The following is a 16,124-nucleotide window of genomic DNA, read 5'->3' on the forward strand; positions in this document are numbered from 1 at the left end:
AACTGGGAACATGGGAAGGGGGTGGGGGAGGAGTCTTACTTTTGGGGTCGGTCCCAGAATCTCCTTGGTTGTGGCAAATTCTGGTAACAGATAAAGGGGAGTGAAATTAAAGCAAGGAGCAAAGAGACTCGGTTGAGTACAAACTAAAGGGCTGAGAGGAGCTCCAGCAGAGGAGGCAGCGGTGCTGTGCAGAACAGCCAGGGGTTGGGATGCAGCCGGGGCTGTCTGTAGTCCTGGCACAGCAAGGGGTACAAGAGGATGGGGATGAGGAATAGAGGGATTTTTGAGGAATGTTGCGGAGGATTGTGAGTTGGACACACTCTTATGTTCTTCAAGAGACCCAAGGCTGGGCGCAGTGGCTCACACCTGTGTTCTCAGCACATTGGGAGGCTGTAGCGGGAGGACTCCTTGAGCCCAGGAGTTTGAGACCAGCCTGAGCAACATACCGAGACCCTGTCTCTACCAAAAAAAAAAAAAAAAAAAGAGAGAGAGAGAAAGAGATCAAGAGAGAGGCCCGAGTCAAGATTGGGTTTCCTTTAAATTCCTTTGCCAGTGTGTGCTGGTCTGAGTGCGACTGAGCAGGACTGAACTATGTGGAGCCCGAGATTATATGTGGGTTACGTGCATGTGCTACATGTTCTCTGTGTTGCCAAGAGTTTCCTCGATCTCGTTTCACCCTCATAACACAACAGCTTCATGATAGACTCAACTAGTATGTACATATCAATAATAACTGTTTTATAGATGGGAAATTGAGGGTCACAGCCAGTGCAAGGTGTTAGGGTTTCTCTTTCTGCTCTACGGCTACAGCTACATCCAAACAGGCTCCTGCACCGGGCTCATTAGCATTTCCCTCCCTGGGGTCAGTTCAAACACCCCTTCCACCAGGCACCAACAGTGCCAGATAACCTGTTTTTTCAGTCCCAATTAAATAGCTGCTTCATTACCTTTTCCCTCCCATACCTTCCTTCGTACATATATTGTGGTTTCTAGGGCAGCATGAAATTCCTAAGTGTCATGCAACTGCCTCCGAACAAAGAGCCCTGGAGGCAACCCTGGTGACTGACAGGTTGTTTACACTGAGAGCTTCCTGGTGGAACCAAATATTCTACAATATTCAAGCCAGGTTTGGTACCACCTGGGGCAAGGCAATGGGAAGGATCAGGCCACAAGAACTGCCAGTTGTCTCATAGCAAAGGAATGTTGGGAGCAGCTGGGTGTGAGGGCAAGAGGCAGAGATTGGAACTTCAGGGCCTGTGCAGGACATAGAGCTAATCCAGGTGGGATCTGGGAGCATGTATGTCATCCCCTTGCTGCAATAGGTTGGTCTCATGGTGGCTTTATCTGCAGAGATTACATGGTGACCTTTTGCCTGCTGGCCCAGATAGTGAGTCACTGGGGATAGGAGGCCCAGCAGACTCCCTTTTGGGCCTCTGGATTCCTGGAAGAGGAAGGAGAGTTCAAAGGTGCCTTCTATCTGCGTGGGCAAATCAGGTGAAGCTGAAGGATCACCAGCTGTAGAGATGGACTTGGAAGCAGCCAGCATGGGCAGGAACGCATGGATGCACGCAGAGACGTAGAGGCTAGGACCTCCCTCACGGCTTGCAAGGGAGCTGAAGGGTGGGGCTGAAGATCATTTCTTGCTCTTGGGACAGATCATAGCCAGGTCCTGGCTTGGGAGCTCATGTGTCACCTGGAACTTCTGAAAATGGCTCTCTTGGTAGGGGAGAAGTCAAGCTCTGGTGCATCACTCTTGGGGGAAATTGGCCTGATGGGGATGAGGGAAAGAAGGCCGTGGAAGGGAACTCATGTTTATCTGGCTCCTGGCCTGCGCCAGACACTGTGCTCTGCACACCTTGTCTCATTTAAGACTCCTAACCGTCCTTCAACATAGGCATTGTTGTCCCCATTAAAAAAATAAGAACCTGTGCCAGGCATCTGAAGGTTGTGATCCGTTTGGGGCCCCTGCTGCCCAACATCTGCAGGAGAAGAGCCAGCGTGTTGAAGGGCATACAAAAACCAGGCTGGATGAGTAGGGAAGAGCAGCCTCAGGGGGACAAGAATGTATCCTAGACTTCTGAGGAATGTCCTGGAGGCAAAGTTCAATCCCATAGAAGGAAAATGTCCTGACACTCAGAGCTTATGAAAAATGGGGGAGCTGCTGAGATAGTGAGCCTCCCACTCTGGGGATGTTTGAGCAGATGCTGGAGGACCAGAGATGTGAAGAGAGCCCTGCTCAGCTTAATGGGTGGCCGAGGGTCAGTCCTCAGCACTGCTTGAGCATCTGTGGTGTGCTCCCTCCCTCCCACCTCTGAGCTGGAGATGCAACACACCTGTTCCCAAAACACAGTGTCTTGGACGTCACAAATGGTGAGGGCTGACCCTTGCTAGCCAATAAAAATAACACCTCCCTTTTCATTAGAAACAATGGAAGCAAGAAGGCAGTGAGATTACATATTCAAAATGCTGAAAAAACTCCATCAACCAACAATTTTATATTCAGCAAAACTAGCTTTCAAAAAGGAAAATGAAATATAGACATTTCCAGATAAAAATAAAGAGAATTCATTGCTACTAGACTTATATTACAAGATATGCTAAAGGAAATTTTTCAGGATTTAAGCAAGTAACCCCAACAGTAACTCAAAACCATATGAAAAAACAGAGTGCTGGTAAAGCTAATTATGAAATTATTATTATTATATTATCACTTAAAAAAACTTCATTTTTATTTAGCTTTCTGAATCTGTGCTTTTGCCTTCAACACTTTCACAACAATTTGCTGCTCCTCAGTAAGGAAAGCATGCTTGATGTTGTCATGAACACATTTAGCACACATGGAACCACCAGAGGCCCTGCTGATGTGTTTTTTTGTTTTAGACAATCTCATAAGAATTGTAGGTCTCACAGCATGAACCCCTCCCTTGAAGTCTGCCTGGGCATGTGCCACATGCAGATTCTGGTGCTTTCCCAACCTTCTTGGTACAAAGGTAAATAATTCTTTTACCAGGAGTTTAGGGCAGCCTGGTTTTGTTAGAGGTTGTATTGTAGGAAAGCCCAGGACAGTATGTCAAACACTGGACCATTCTGAGTGCTCTAGACAGTGTCCCCAGAAGAGGATGAAATAATAAGAGACAGTATAAGTGCTTATTTCTTCTTCTTTCTTCTGTTAACTGATTTAAAAAGCAATTATATAAAACAATATGTTTATTGCATTATTAGGTCTATAACATAGAAATATAGTATATTTAACAATAACAGCACATAACATGTGTTCAAAAATAGGTAGCCACTGTCGCTGTTATTATTGGCTGGACTGTTTCTCAAAATAGGGCACACAGGTAGACTGTAGGAACTCCAGGAAGGGATGTTTGATTTCATACTCACAAATTTTTAAAGGGATATTAAAATACATATATAAGCATTTTGAAAATAATGACCATTTACTTCTGTATCCAGAAATATGCAGGCTAGTTAAATGGAGAAATCCCTCCCTAAAAATGCTGAATAAAACATCAGAAACATGTATGTGAAAGCACAGATGAACTGGCATTAAATAAAGGAACCATTCAGAGCCAGAATAAGAAGACGGCACGATCTCATGGGATAAGTGTGCACTGCAGCCCGGCTCCCTGGGCTGTGAATGGCCAGAACATCAGGCACCTCCTGGGCTCCACGTCAGTCCTCTTGGTCTCAGCTCAGATTCCAGCCACTGCTGAGGAGATGAGTTTCATTTGGCTTCAACCAGCCTCATGCAGGTGTTACCTTGTCTTGAGCACGTGGGGCTACCTCTCCCTGCCTGAGTCTCTCTGGCTCCACAGGGTGGGATACTCTTGGGAATCTCTTGGACCCTCACACGTGTGCAGACACATGTTCATGGGAGTTAATGTCTGTGGGGCCACTCTTGACCAATGGGGACCCAAGCAAATAAAAGCTTCTCCTTTTCATATCCCATCTCATAAGATGTCTCAGAAAATCATGTGAAAATCAAGCACCTGCCTTGATAAGGCGACCTTGTACCGGCTTTTCCTCTTTCTTTGTTCACTGTCTCCATCTTTCACTCCTGCTTCCTGGGATTACTTCCCAAGTGAAGTACACACAAGCCTTTCCTGAGGCTCTGCTTTTAGGGGAACCTAAACAAAATAGGGAAGAGGAGAAAAGGCCTGCAGTCTGGTCCTCAGAGGTGGGTTATCCTTCCTCTCTTCCAAATTTGGGACTTCTCAAAAGTCAATGCGCTAGGGCAGAAACAGGAAAAAAAATCAACCCAACCACAGAAGACTTTCCTATATCCACTTCGCTTTGGCTGGAGAAAGAACACAGGGTAAAAAGAAATCCAGAAATTCCTAACAAAAGCCAAAATTCATGCAGAGAAAAGCCCAAAATTATATTCCCTGTGTGACTGGAAAAATCCTATGTCAAAAAAAATTTTTTTTTCAGTGGTTCTGAGTTGGAAAGATCCCTAGGCGCCTAGCAGAAGCAAACAAAAATCCTTTCTGAAAGAATATATATTAAACACAGATTCAAAGAATTCCCACAAAGAATTCCAAGGAACATGAGCTCATAATCAGAAATCAATACACTCATAAGGAAACAAACCGCAAGGAGCATGAGTCAGCAGAAACAACAAATTATAAAATGAGACCCACAAATACTGCGAAACATGGAATGATGAGACACAGAATAGGAAATAAATATTTTAATATGTTTAAAGAAGTGAGAAAGGATACTGAAACTGTGATGACAGATGCAAAGAAACTAACAAACTTAATTAGGCAAATAAATATTTGAAGATGAACCAGGTAAAACTTCGAGAAATGAAACTAATTATTAAAAAACCTCCAAAGAAAAGTTAAAAAGCAGAATAGACAAAGTAGAAGAGAGTATAGTAAATTGAAATATAAAGCTTAAGAAATTACCGAGAATTCCACAAAGAATGATAAAAAGGTGAAATATGAAAGAGAAGTTAAGAGACATGGAAGAAATTCAACATTTATTCATGATAAAACCTCTCAGCAAACTAACAATTAAAGGGAACGTCCTCCACTCAGTGAAAGACATCCACAAAAAACCTACATCTGCTGTCATATTTTATGATAAAAGACTGAATATTTTTACTCTAAGTTCAGGGACAAGCAAGGATGTCCATCCTTAACACTCCCATTCAGCATTTTACTGGAGGTCCTAACCAGTGCATTAAGTCAAGAAAAATAAACAAAAGGCTTACAGATTGGAAAGGAACAAATAAATCTCTCTCCATTAGCAGAATACATAATTGTCCATGTGAAAAATCACAAAGAATATACAAAAAGGCTACCACAACTAATGAGTGAGTTTAGCAAGGTTACAGGATATAAAGTTAACAGAAAAAAATCGTGATATTTTTGTATATTGGGAATGACCAATGAAATGAGAATTTTTTTAAATGATGCTTTTTTTTTTTTTTTTTTTTAAATGGAGACAAGGTCTCATCCTGCCACCCTGGCTGGAGTGTAGTGGTGTGATTCTAGTTGCCTGTAACTTTGAACTCCTGGGGTCAAGTGATCCTCCTCCCTCAGCCTCTTGAGTAGCTGGGACTACAGGTGTGTGCCACGATACCCAGTTAATTTTTAATTTTTTTTGTAGAGATGGAGTCTTGCTATGTTGCCAAGGCTGGTAGTGAACTCCTGGCCTCACATGATCCTCCTGCCTTGGACTCCCAAAATGCTAGGATTATAGGCATGAGCCACCACACCCAGCCAGTGTCATTTTAAATAGCATAAAAAACATGAAATACTTGGTACAAATTTAACAAAACATGTAAGATTGACATGCTGAAAACAATAAAACATTGAGGAGAGACACTAAACAAGACCTAAAAAATTACTTATGGGTTGGAAAAAAAATCAATATTGTTAAATCCTAATTCTCCCCAGTGATCAGTAGATTTAATGCAATCCCAATCAAAATGCTAGCAGGCTTTTTCAGAAAAATCAATAAGCTGATTCTAAAATACTTATGGAAATACAAAGAAACTCCAATATCAGAAACATATTTTGAGGCCATGCCTGTAATCCTAGCACTCTTGGGAGGCAGAGGCAGGAGAATTGTTTGAGCTCAGGAGTTCGAGACCAGCCTGAGCAAGAGCGAGACCCTCGTCTCTACTAAAAAAATAGAAAGAAATTATCTGGACTACTAAAAATATATAGAAAAAATGAGCCAGACATGGTGGTGCATGCCTGTAGTCCCAGCTACTTGGGAGGCTGAGGCAGAAGGATTGCTTAAGCCCAGGAGTTAGGTTGCTGTGAGCTAGGCTGATGCCACGGCACTCTGGCCTGGGCAACAGAGTGAGATTCTGTCTCAAAAAAAAAAATAAATAAATAAATAAAAGAGCCACAGAAAGAAAATAAAACTATAAACCTTATAGATAAAAACAGTGGAAAAACTTTTGTGACCTTGTGTCAGGCAAAGATTTCTTAGATATTACACCCAAAGCATAATCCATAAAGTGAAATAATCATCAAATTGTATTCCATAAAAATTTTAAAGTTTTGCTCTTAAAACACAGTTTGAGCTTGAAAAGGCAAGCAACAGCTGGGGAGAAAATATTGGCAATACATATATGTGATAAAGAACTATCATTCGGAAAATATAATGAATTTTCAAATGTCAATAATAAGAGGGAGAACTTTCATCTGTGATAGCATGAGTAGGTTGGCAAATACTTTCCACCCAAAACAAGAATAAAACTGTACAAATTTTTCAGAAAACAACTTTTTCACAGTTCTGGAATTCAATTAAAAGCAAACAAGTTGAGAAGCATTATTCCTAAAAAAAAAAAAAAAAAAAAAAAGCTAGAACTTTGAGTAAGAATAGTGGAATTTTGCAGGCTTCTTGCCCAGAAATTCTCCTATCCTCCCCCAGCTTGGTCATTAAGAATGACAATGTTACTAGGTGGGGCTGGCAATAAAAACCAAAAGTATATTCACAAGACGGAACATACTTGAATTGAGGGGGAGCCAAAAACTTCCGCCAGCAGCAGCAGCAGTAAAGTAGGAAATGCATGGGGACAGCCTGCAGCTTTGCAAGCCTGTCTGGGCTGAGCTGCAGATCAAGCAGAAACCTAATGGGGAAGAGCCTGGAAATGAGAGAGCCGAGGAAGGGCTAATCAGCTCTCCACACACGCCTGCATGACTGGGAGAGCACACAGGTGCGCAGGGGAGCTCTGCCAGAGCCCAGCGGAGAGTGAAAGCCAGGCTATCCGGAGGGTGGGATGAATTTGGGAAAAACCCCACAACCCACATAAAGAGCAGCTGTCAGAGAATGAATCTTACAAGCTCCAGGTGTTTGAGAACTCCCACTGCTCCAATTATTGGGTGACCACTAAGTTATGCAGGGACAATCCCCAGGAAGCTAGGGTAAAAAATTAAAATGAGAAAGAAAGGAGGAAGTGAAAAAAACAAACGACCTAAGCAGGGACAACAATGTGTGTACACCTCAGGGGAGATAGAATCTGACGTGTAATTCTAGGCAAATCACAAATGAATTAATGAATAAATATATAAAAATAAACTTCTGGGCTGGGCACGGTGGCTCACCCCTGTAATCCTAGCGCACTGGGAGGCCGAGGCAGGAGGATTGCTTGAGATCAGGAGTTAGAGACCAGCCTGAGCAAGAAGGAGCCCCAGTCTCTACAAAAAATAGAGAAATTAGCCAGACGTGGTAGCTTCTCAGAAGAAGAGAGAAAAAGGGCCAGAAAAAAATGTGTGAGGAAATAGTGGCTGAAAACTTCCCCATATTGATGCAATTTTAATCTACAGATCCAAGAAGGTCAGCCAACCCCAAGTAGGATATGCAGGGATCCGCACCAAGACACATCGCAGTCATAGCACCACCGCACTCTCTAGTCCAGGTAACAGAGCAAGACATCATCTCAAAAGAAAAAAAAGGCCCATCATAGTCAAACTGCTGAAAGCAGAAAATCTTGAAAGCAGGAGGAGAAAATGACTCATCAGCTGCAGACATAGAATAAGACAAATACTAGGTGACTTCTCAGAAACAGTCAGAGGCAGCAAGCTCACACATTCAGAGTGCCATGGGTAACCGCCCCTGTCAACCAAGAAGTCTATATCCAGAAAAATTATTCTTTGAAACTAAAGTAAAAACGAAGACATTCCTAGATTAAAAACACACAGAGAATGCATTGCTAGCAGTCCCACCCTGTTAGCACAGCAAAGCAAGCTCTTCAGGATGGAAGGTAAAGATGGTAGACGGTAACTCAAATTCACGGGAGCAAGTGAACAGCATTGGAAATGGTAAACATTTGGGTAAATACAGGAGACAGTAATTGTATTTTCCTTCTTTTAATTTTTTTGAGATATTTTAAATTGCAATAAATTATACTTAATGCAAAATATACCATTTTAATTGTACTGAGTTCTGTGGTGTAACTATATTCCCATTGTTTTTCATCCGTTTCCAGAACCTTTTCATCTTCCCCAACTGAAATTCTGTATCCATTAGACACTAAATTCCCATTCTCCCCTCTCCTCAGACCCTGGCAGCCACCATTCTACTTTCTGTCTCTATGAATTTGACCACTCTGTGAACCCCATATAAGTGGAATCCTACAATATTTGTCCATTTGTGATAGGCTTAATTTACTTAATTCTTTTAAAAAAACCATAGAATTCTATAAAGTAATAATTATACCATGCTAATGTTAGATTAATAACATATAAATATGATTGCTCAAATGAGGTGAGAGGAAATGAAGCCATAGTAACTTAAAAATGGTAAAAAAAAATCAACAGAGGAATTAAGATAGTACACTAACAATATCTGTTTAACACAAATGAGGGGAGTAAAGGAGATAAAATAACAAAACAGATGATACATACAGGAAATAAATAGCATAATGCATTGACACAAATCAGATCACATCAATACTTACATTACATGTGAATGGTCTAAACACTTCAAACAAAAGACAGTGATTGTCAGACTGGATAACAAAGCCAGATTCAACTATATGCCGTCTATGAGAGGCACATTTTCAGATTCAAAGACATAAATAGGTTTAAATTTAAAAGAATGGAGAAAGATATATATCATACAAATAGTGACTGTAAAAGAGAGGGAGTGGTTATATTAATATCAGACAAAACAGGACTTTTAGCACAAGAAGCATTATTACAGATATGCCATAACAATAAGGGAATTAATGCATCAGGAAGAGAAAAACAATTATAAATATATACATGCAGCTCGTAGCTGAGTCCCAACATTTATGCAGCATAAACTGACAGACTTGAAAGGAGAAATAGACAGTTCAACAATTATAGTTGGAGATTTAGGGTCAGGCGCGGTGGCTCATGCCTGTAATCCTAGCACTCTGGGAGGCCGAGGCTGGAGGATCGTTTGAGCTCAGGAGTTCGAGCCAGCCTGAGCAAGAGCGAGACCCCGTCTCCACTAAAAATAGAAAGAAAATTAGCTGGACAACTAAAAAATATATAGAAAAAATTAGCCAGGCATGGTGGTGCATGCCTGTAGTCCCAGCTACTTGGGAGGCTGAGGCAGAAGGATTGCTTGAGCCCAGGAGTTTGAGGTTGCTGTGAACTAAGCTGATGCCACGGCACTCTAGCCTGGGCAACAGAGTAAGACTCTGTCTCAAAAAAAAAAAATTAAAAAAAATAACCAATTATAGTTGAAGATTTCAATATCCCTCTCTCAGTAACTGATAGAACAAGAAGTTAGAAAATCAGTAATGATATGGAAAACTCAAACAACACTATCAACCAACTTGACTTAACTTTGATAGAACATTCGATCCAATAACACTAGAAGACACATTATTTTCAAGCAACATGGGATATTCTCCAGATAGAAGATATACTAGGCCATAAAACTAGACTCAATACATTTAAAAAGAATGAAATCATACAAAATATGTTTTTCATACACAACAGAATTAAATTAGAAGTCAACAAGAGAAGAAAATTGAGAAATCTCCAAATATTTGGAAATTAAACCAGTCACTTCTAAATACCCATAGGTCAAAATGAAAACACAATAAAAATTAGAGAATAAGTGGAACTGAATAAAAATTGAATGACAGCATATTAAAATTGATTGCATCTCATTAAAGCAATGCTTAGAGGGAAAGTTTTATATATATATATATATATATATATATATATATATATATATATATATATATATATTTTTTTTTTTTTTTTTTAAGACAGTCTTGCTCTCTTGCCCGGGCTAGAGTGCCGTGGCATCAGCCTAGCTCACAGCAACCTCAAACTCCTGGGCTCAAGCAATCCTCCTGCCTCAGCCTCCCAAGTAGCTGGGACTACAGGCATGCGCCACCAAGCCCAGCTAATTTCTTTCTATTTTTAGTAGAGACGGGGTCTTGCCCTTGCTCAGGCTGGTCTCAAACTCCTGAGCTCAAGCGATCCTCCTGCCTCGGCCTCCCAGAGTGCTAGGATTACAGGTGTGAGCCACCATGCCTGGCTGGAAATTTATAGTTTTAAATGCTGATATTAGAATAAGAGAAAAGTCAAATATCAAAATCTAAACTTCCATCTCAAGTAGTTCAAAAAAGAAAAGCAAATCAAACCTAAAGTAACAAGGGACAGAATAATAAAGATAAGAGCAGAAATCAGTGAAATAGAAAAAAAAAACAATAGAAAAACATCAGTTTGAGTCTTTTACTGAAACTGAGACAGAAAATAAAACTGAAACAAATAAATTTTTTTTAAAAATCAGTGAAACCAAAAGTTGGTTTTTTAAAAAGATCAACAAAATTGGTAAAGCTTTAAGTGGTGTGACCAAAAAAAAAAAAAAAAAAAAAGAGAGAGAGAATACACAAATCACCAAAATCAGCAATGAAAGAGGGGACATTACAACAGACCATTTACCCTAAGATCGGGAGAAAGGGAAGGATATTCTCTCTCCTCACTTCTATTCAACACTGTACTGGAGGTTCTAGCCAGTGCGTTAAGGGAAGGAAAAGAAGTTAAAAGTGTGCAGATTGGAAAGTATTAAGAAGAACTGTCTTTAATTGCAGAAGACAAATATGTAAATAATTCTATGGAATGTACTTTAAAAACTAGTAGAACACTGCACATGGTGGCTCATGCCTATAATCCCAACATTTTGGGAGGCTGAGGCAGGAGGATCACTTGAGCCCAGGAGTTTGAGGTTGCTGTGAGCTAGGCTGACGTCACGGCACTCTAGCCCCGCTCAGGAAACAGAGCGAGAATCTCTCTCAAAAAAAAAAAAAAAAAAAAAAAATTCCATTTTATTGGTCATTCCCAATATATAAAAACATCATGATTTTTCTCTGTTGACTTTGTGTCCTATAACCTTGATAAAGTCACTTATTAGTTATAGTAGCTTTTTTGTACATTCTTTGTGATTTTTCACATGGGCAATTATGTATTCTGCTAATGGAGAGAGATTGATTTGTCCCTTTCCAAACTGTAAGTCTTTTATTTATTTTTATTGACTTAATGACGGGTTAGAAAGTCTCAGCAAATAAATAGAAGACATGATAAAATTACAGTGTCTGATATCCAGTTGAAAATTACCAGGTGTACAACAAAGTAGGAAAGTAACTACTTGTAATGATAATAAAAATAAATCAATAGAGACAGACCAAGAAGTAAAACAAATGATAGGCAGAATTCGTAGACAAGGACATTAAAATAGAAATTATAAATAGGCTTCATATGTTTAAGAGGGTGGACAAAAGCCTGAGCATAATAAGAAATACGAAGTCTGGCCAGGCGCAGTGGCTCACGCCTGTAATCCTAGCACTCCGGGAGACCGAGGTGGGTGGATTGCTCGAGGTCAGGAGTTCGAGACCAGCCTCAGCAAGAGCAAGACCCCTGTCTCTACTAAAAATAGAAAGAAATTATCTGGCCAACTAAAATATAGAGAGAAAAAATTAGCTGGGCATGGTGACGCATGCCTGTAGTCCCAGCTACTGGGTAGGCTGAGGCAGTAGGATCGCTTAAGCCCAGGAGTTTGAGGTTGCTGTGAGCTGGGCTGACACCATGACACTCACTCTAGCCCAGGCAACAAAGCGAGACTCTGTCTCAAAAAAAAAAAAAAAGAAAGAAAAGAAACACGAAGTCTATTAACAAATGTCCAAATTCAAGTACTTTATAAGAAAACCATAATATGTGATATTAAAAATACACTGAATGGGCCGGGCACGGTGGCTCACACCTGTAATCCTAGCACTCTGGGAGGGCAAGGCAGGAGGATGGCTCAAGGTCAGGAGTTCAAGACCAGCCTGAGCAAGAGCGAGACCCTGTCTCTGCTAAAAAATAGAAAGAAATTAGCTGGACAACTAAAAATATATAGAAAAAATTAGCCAGGCATGGTGGCGCATGCCTGTAGTCCCAGCTACTTGGGAGGCTGAGGCAGGAGGATTGCTTGAGCCCAGGAGTTTGAGGTTGCTGTGAGCTAGACTGACGCCACGGCACTCTAGCCCGGGCCACAGAGCAAGACTCTGTCTCACAAAAAAAAAAAAAAAAAAAAAAAATTACACTGGATGGGATTAGCAGCAGACTAGATATTGAAGAAGAAAATATTAGTGAATTTGAAGACACAGCAGTAGAAACTATCCGAAATGGAATACAGAGAGAAAAAAGACTGAAAAAACATGAGCAGAGCATCAAAGAGCTGTGGGACAACATCAAAGCTGAATACACATGTAATTGAAATCGCAGAAGAGGGGACAGTGGAAGGGACAAAAACATTTGAAAAAATAATTTTGATGAAAATTAGCAATAATTACAAAAAAGCTCAATGAACCCCAAACAGAAGAGACATGAAGAAAACTACACCAGTTACATCATAATCAGATTGCTTAAAGCCAGTTAGCTTCAAAAGACACTGTTTACAAAAACAAAAACGCAACCCACAGCCTGGGAGAAAATATTTGCAAAACAGATATCCAACCAAGAACTTGTGTCTAGACAGCATCAATAACTCTTAACACTTCAATACTAAGAATTCAAACAGCCCAATAAAAACATGGGCAAAAGATTTTTTTTTTTTTTTTTTTTTGAGATGAGGTCTTGCTCTGTCATCCTGGCTAGAGTGCAATGGCATGATCACAGCTCACTGCAACCTTGAATTCCTGGGCTCAAGAGATCCTCCTGCCTCAGTAGCTAGGACTACAGGCACGTCCCACCATGCCCCCAAATGGGTAAAAGATTTAAACAGACATTTCACTAAAGAAGATACACAGATGGCAAAGAAGTATATTAAGAAATGCTCTATGTCATAAGTCATTTTGGAAATGCAAATTAAAACCACAAAAAGATACCACTATGTCCCCCAATAGAATGGTTGACATGTTGAACACTAATACCAAATGTTGGTGAGGATGTGGAGAAGCTGAAACACTGCTGGGGGAAATGTAAAACAATGTAACTGCTTTGGGACAGACAGAGTAAGGAAGTGTTTGTGTGCCTTTTTTTTAATAATCATCACCTACCATATGACCTAACCATTCTACTGCTAGGTATTTACCCAAGAGAAATGAAAGCATACGTCCACACAAAGACATGCCCATCAATGTTCATAGCAGCTTTATTTATAATGGCCCCAAACTGGATACAACCAAGTGGTCCATCAACAAGTGGGTGGATAAACACTTGGTGGTATGTCCACACAATGGAATACCACTCAGCAATAAAAAGGAATGAACTACTGTATCACTATAGTTATACACACAATGTGGACAAATCTCAAAAGCAATTATGCTAAGTAAAAGAAGCCAGACAAGAAAGAATATCCCATAGGATTCCATTTACATAAAATTCTAGAACATGCAAACTCATCTGCAGTGATAGAAAGTAGACCAGTGGCTGCCTGGGAGCAGGGTCAGGGGAGAGTTAATAAATTAACAGAGGGGCACAAGGCCAGTTTTGAGAGTGGTGGGTATGAGCACCAGCTCGAGTGTGATGATATTACACATAGATGTCAAACTTAAGAAATTGTACACTTCAAATATATTCAGTTTATTGTATGTTAATTATGCCTCAGTCGGTCAATTTTAAGAAGGATGTGAATCTTTGATTGGATCGTGGTCATAACGACGCAGCTCTAACTCAAATGTTGGAGAGATTTGACTTGAGGCTAAGTATTTCATGATGTTAAGAAATTATTGCTAATTTTGCTAGTTGTGAAAATGTAAGAAAATATTCTTATTTACTTAAAAAAAATGTGAGGAGGGGTTGAGAGGGCTCCAAAGTGGGCTCCATAAACAGCCCTGGAGGTAACTCCCACCGCACGCCAGCCAGGGTGGCCGAAGTTGTCTAGGTCAAGTTTCCATCCACACCCCTCTTTCTTACCTCCTGGCAGAGCCCCCATTTGTTTGCATGTCCCACCCCTCCCAAGGCTTCAAGAAAACCACTCCATCCTATAATACTAGCTCAAAGGGTATATCCTGGTTGGTCTAGGCTAATCCTCTTTGCAGAGATTGGTTTAAGAGTTGACATGTGAGCCAATGAGATTTGAGAAAAGGGTGGAGAGAGAGACTGTCTTTCCTGGCACTGTAACTAAATACCTTCAACTGGGTAATTCATAAACAGCACAAATTTATAGCTCACAGTTTTGAAGCCTGGAAGTCCAAGATCAAGGCACAAGCAGATTTGGTGTCTGATGAGAGCCTGGCTCTGCTTCCAAGATGGGACCTTGTTGCTGTGTCCTCTGGAGGGGACCAATGTTGTGTCCTCATGTGGCAGAAGGTGGAAGGGCAAGAGGCAGAAAGGCCAGCTGGTTCCCTCCAGCCCTTTTGTGAGGCACTGATCTCATCTGTGAGGGCAGAACCCTCATGGCCCAATGGCCTCCTAAAGACCCCAGCTCTCAAAACTGTTGCATTGGGAGTTAAGTTTCAACATGGACTTTGGAGGTAACACAAACACTCGAACCACAGCAGAGACTTTTGGGAAAAGTTTTGGTCAAATATATTTTTTGGTCAAATACGTTACTTGCATATGTTTTCTGCCAGTCTTTAGCTTGCTTTTTCAGTTTTTTCATGGTACCTTTTAATGAGCAGTTTAAAACTTTTTTGAAGCCTCTACCGTGTGTCTTGTACCTTTTGTGTCTGACTTAAGAAAACTTTGCCTTCTTCAGCGTCTGGAGATATCATCCTACAGCTTTTTCCTAGAGGCTTTTTAAATGCTTGAATAGTTTTTCTGTGATCCATTGAATGAATTTTGTTCCTTTGGAGACTGACATTCTCATTTTGTCCTTCATTTTATTTTTCTTTAGTTTTAAAGGATTCAACCATAGAGAAAGTTTATGAACTCACACAGCAGGAAGCGGGAGGCTAGGACAGCTCGAGAACCAGCTGTGTCTGAGTGGCAGTGCCAGGGGCTCACGCTCCCTGCCTTTCCCGTCTGCCACGCTTAGCGGCGTGGCCTGTCCTCAGAGGGCTCTGCTTATTGTCTCCAGACAGTTGCCACAGCTTCAGGCTTCATATCCAGAAACAACAAAGTCCAGTATGAGCCGGTATGTAAGGAATGCCTACAAATCAATAATAAGACTGATAATGTGATTTTTAGAAATAGGCAAAAGTCTTGAACAGAACTTTATAAAAGAAGCTACTTAAATGGACAATAAACACATTAAAAGATGCTCAATATCATGAGTCACCAGGATAATGCAAATGAAAACCACAAGGAGATGCCCCATGTGCCTACCGGAATGATTAAAATGAATGACTATTAGGGCTGTCCGGAAAGGATCCAGCCATTGTATCTATGTATCCATTATAGCCACAAAATGGTAAGGCGCCATTTTGGCAAGGCTATAGAACAACTGGAACGCTCATACACTGCTGCTTTGAGTGTAAAATCGCACAACCACTCTGGAGGCCTGTTTAGTAGCTTTGAATAAAGTTAAACATACACCTACCTTATGACCCAGCAATTCTGCTCCTAGGTATAGCAAGGTTCTGGAAAGTATCCAGCCATGGATATAATGGATACATAGAAACAATGGCTGGATACTTTCCAGACAGCCCTAATATATCCGAGAGCAATGAGGGCATATATGTCCACAAAAAGACTTACACAAGAATGTTCACAGCAACTTTATTCATAATAGCCAAAAATGAA

General features: G+C 40.7%; 1 pseudogene; it reads right to left on the reverse strand.

Moving 5' to 3' along the window:
* Positions 1–2,728: 2,728 nt before the first annotated feature.
* On the reverse strand, positions 2,729–3,086 carry LOC123624500 (annotated as a pseudogene).
* Between the last annotated feature and the right edge of the window lie 13,038 nt (positions 3,087–16,124).

The sequence above is a fragment of the Lemur catta genome, chromosome 1, assembly GCF_020740605.2.
Source record: "Lemur catta isolate mLemCat1 chromosome 1, mLemCat1.pri, whole genome shotgun sequence".
Classification (NCBI taxonomy): domain Eukaryota; kingdom Metazoa; phylum Chordata; class Mammalia; order Primates; family Lemuridae; genus Lemur; species Lemur catta.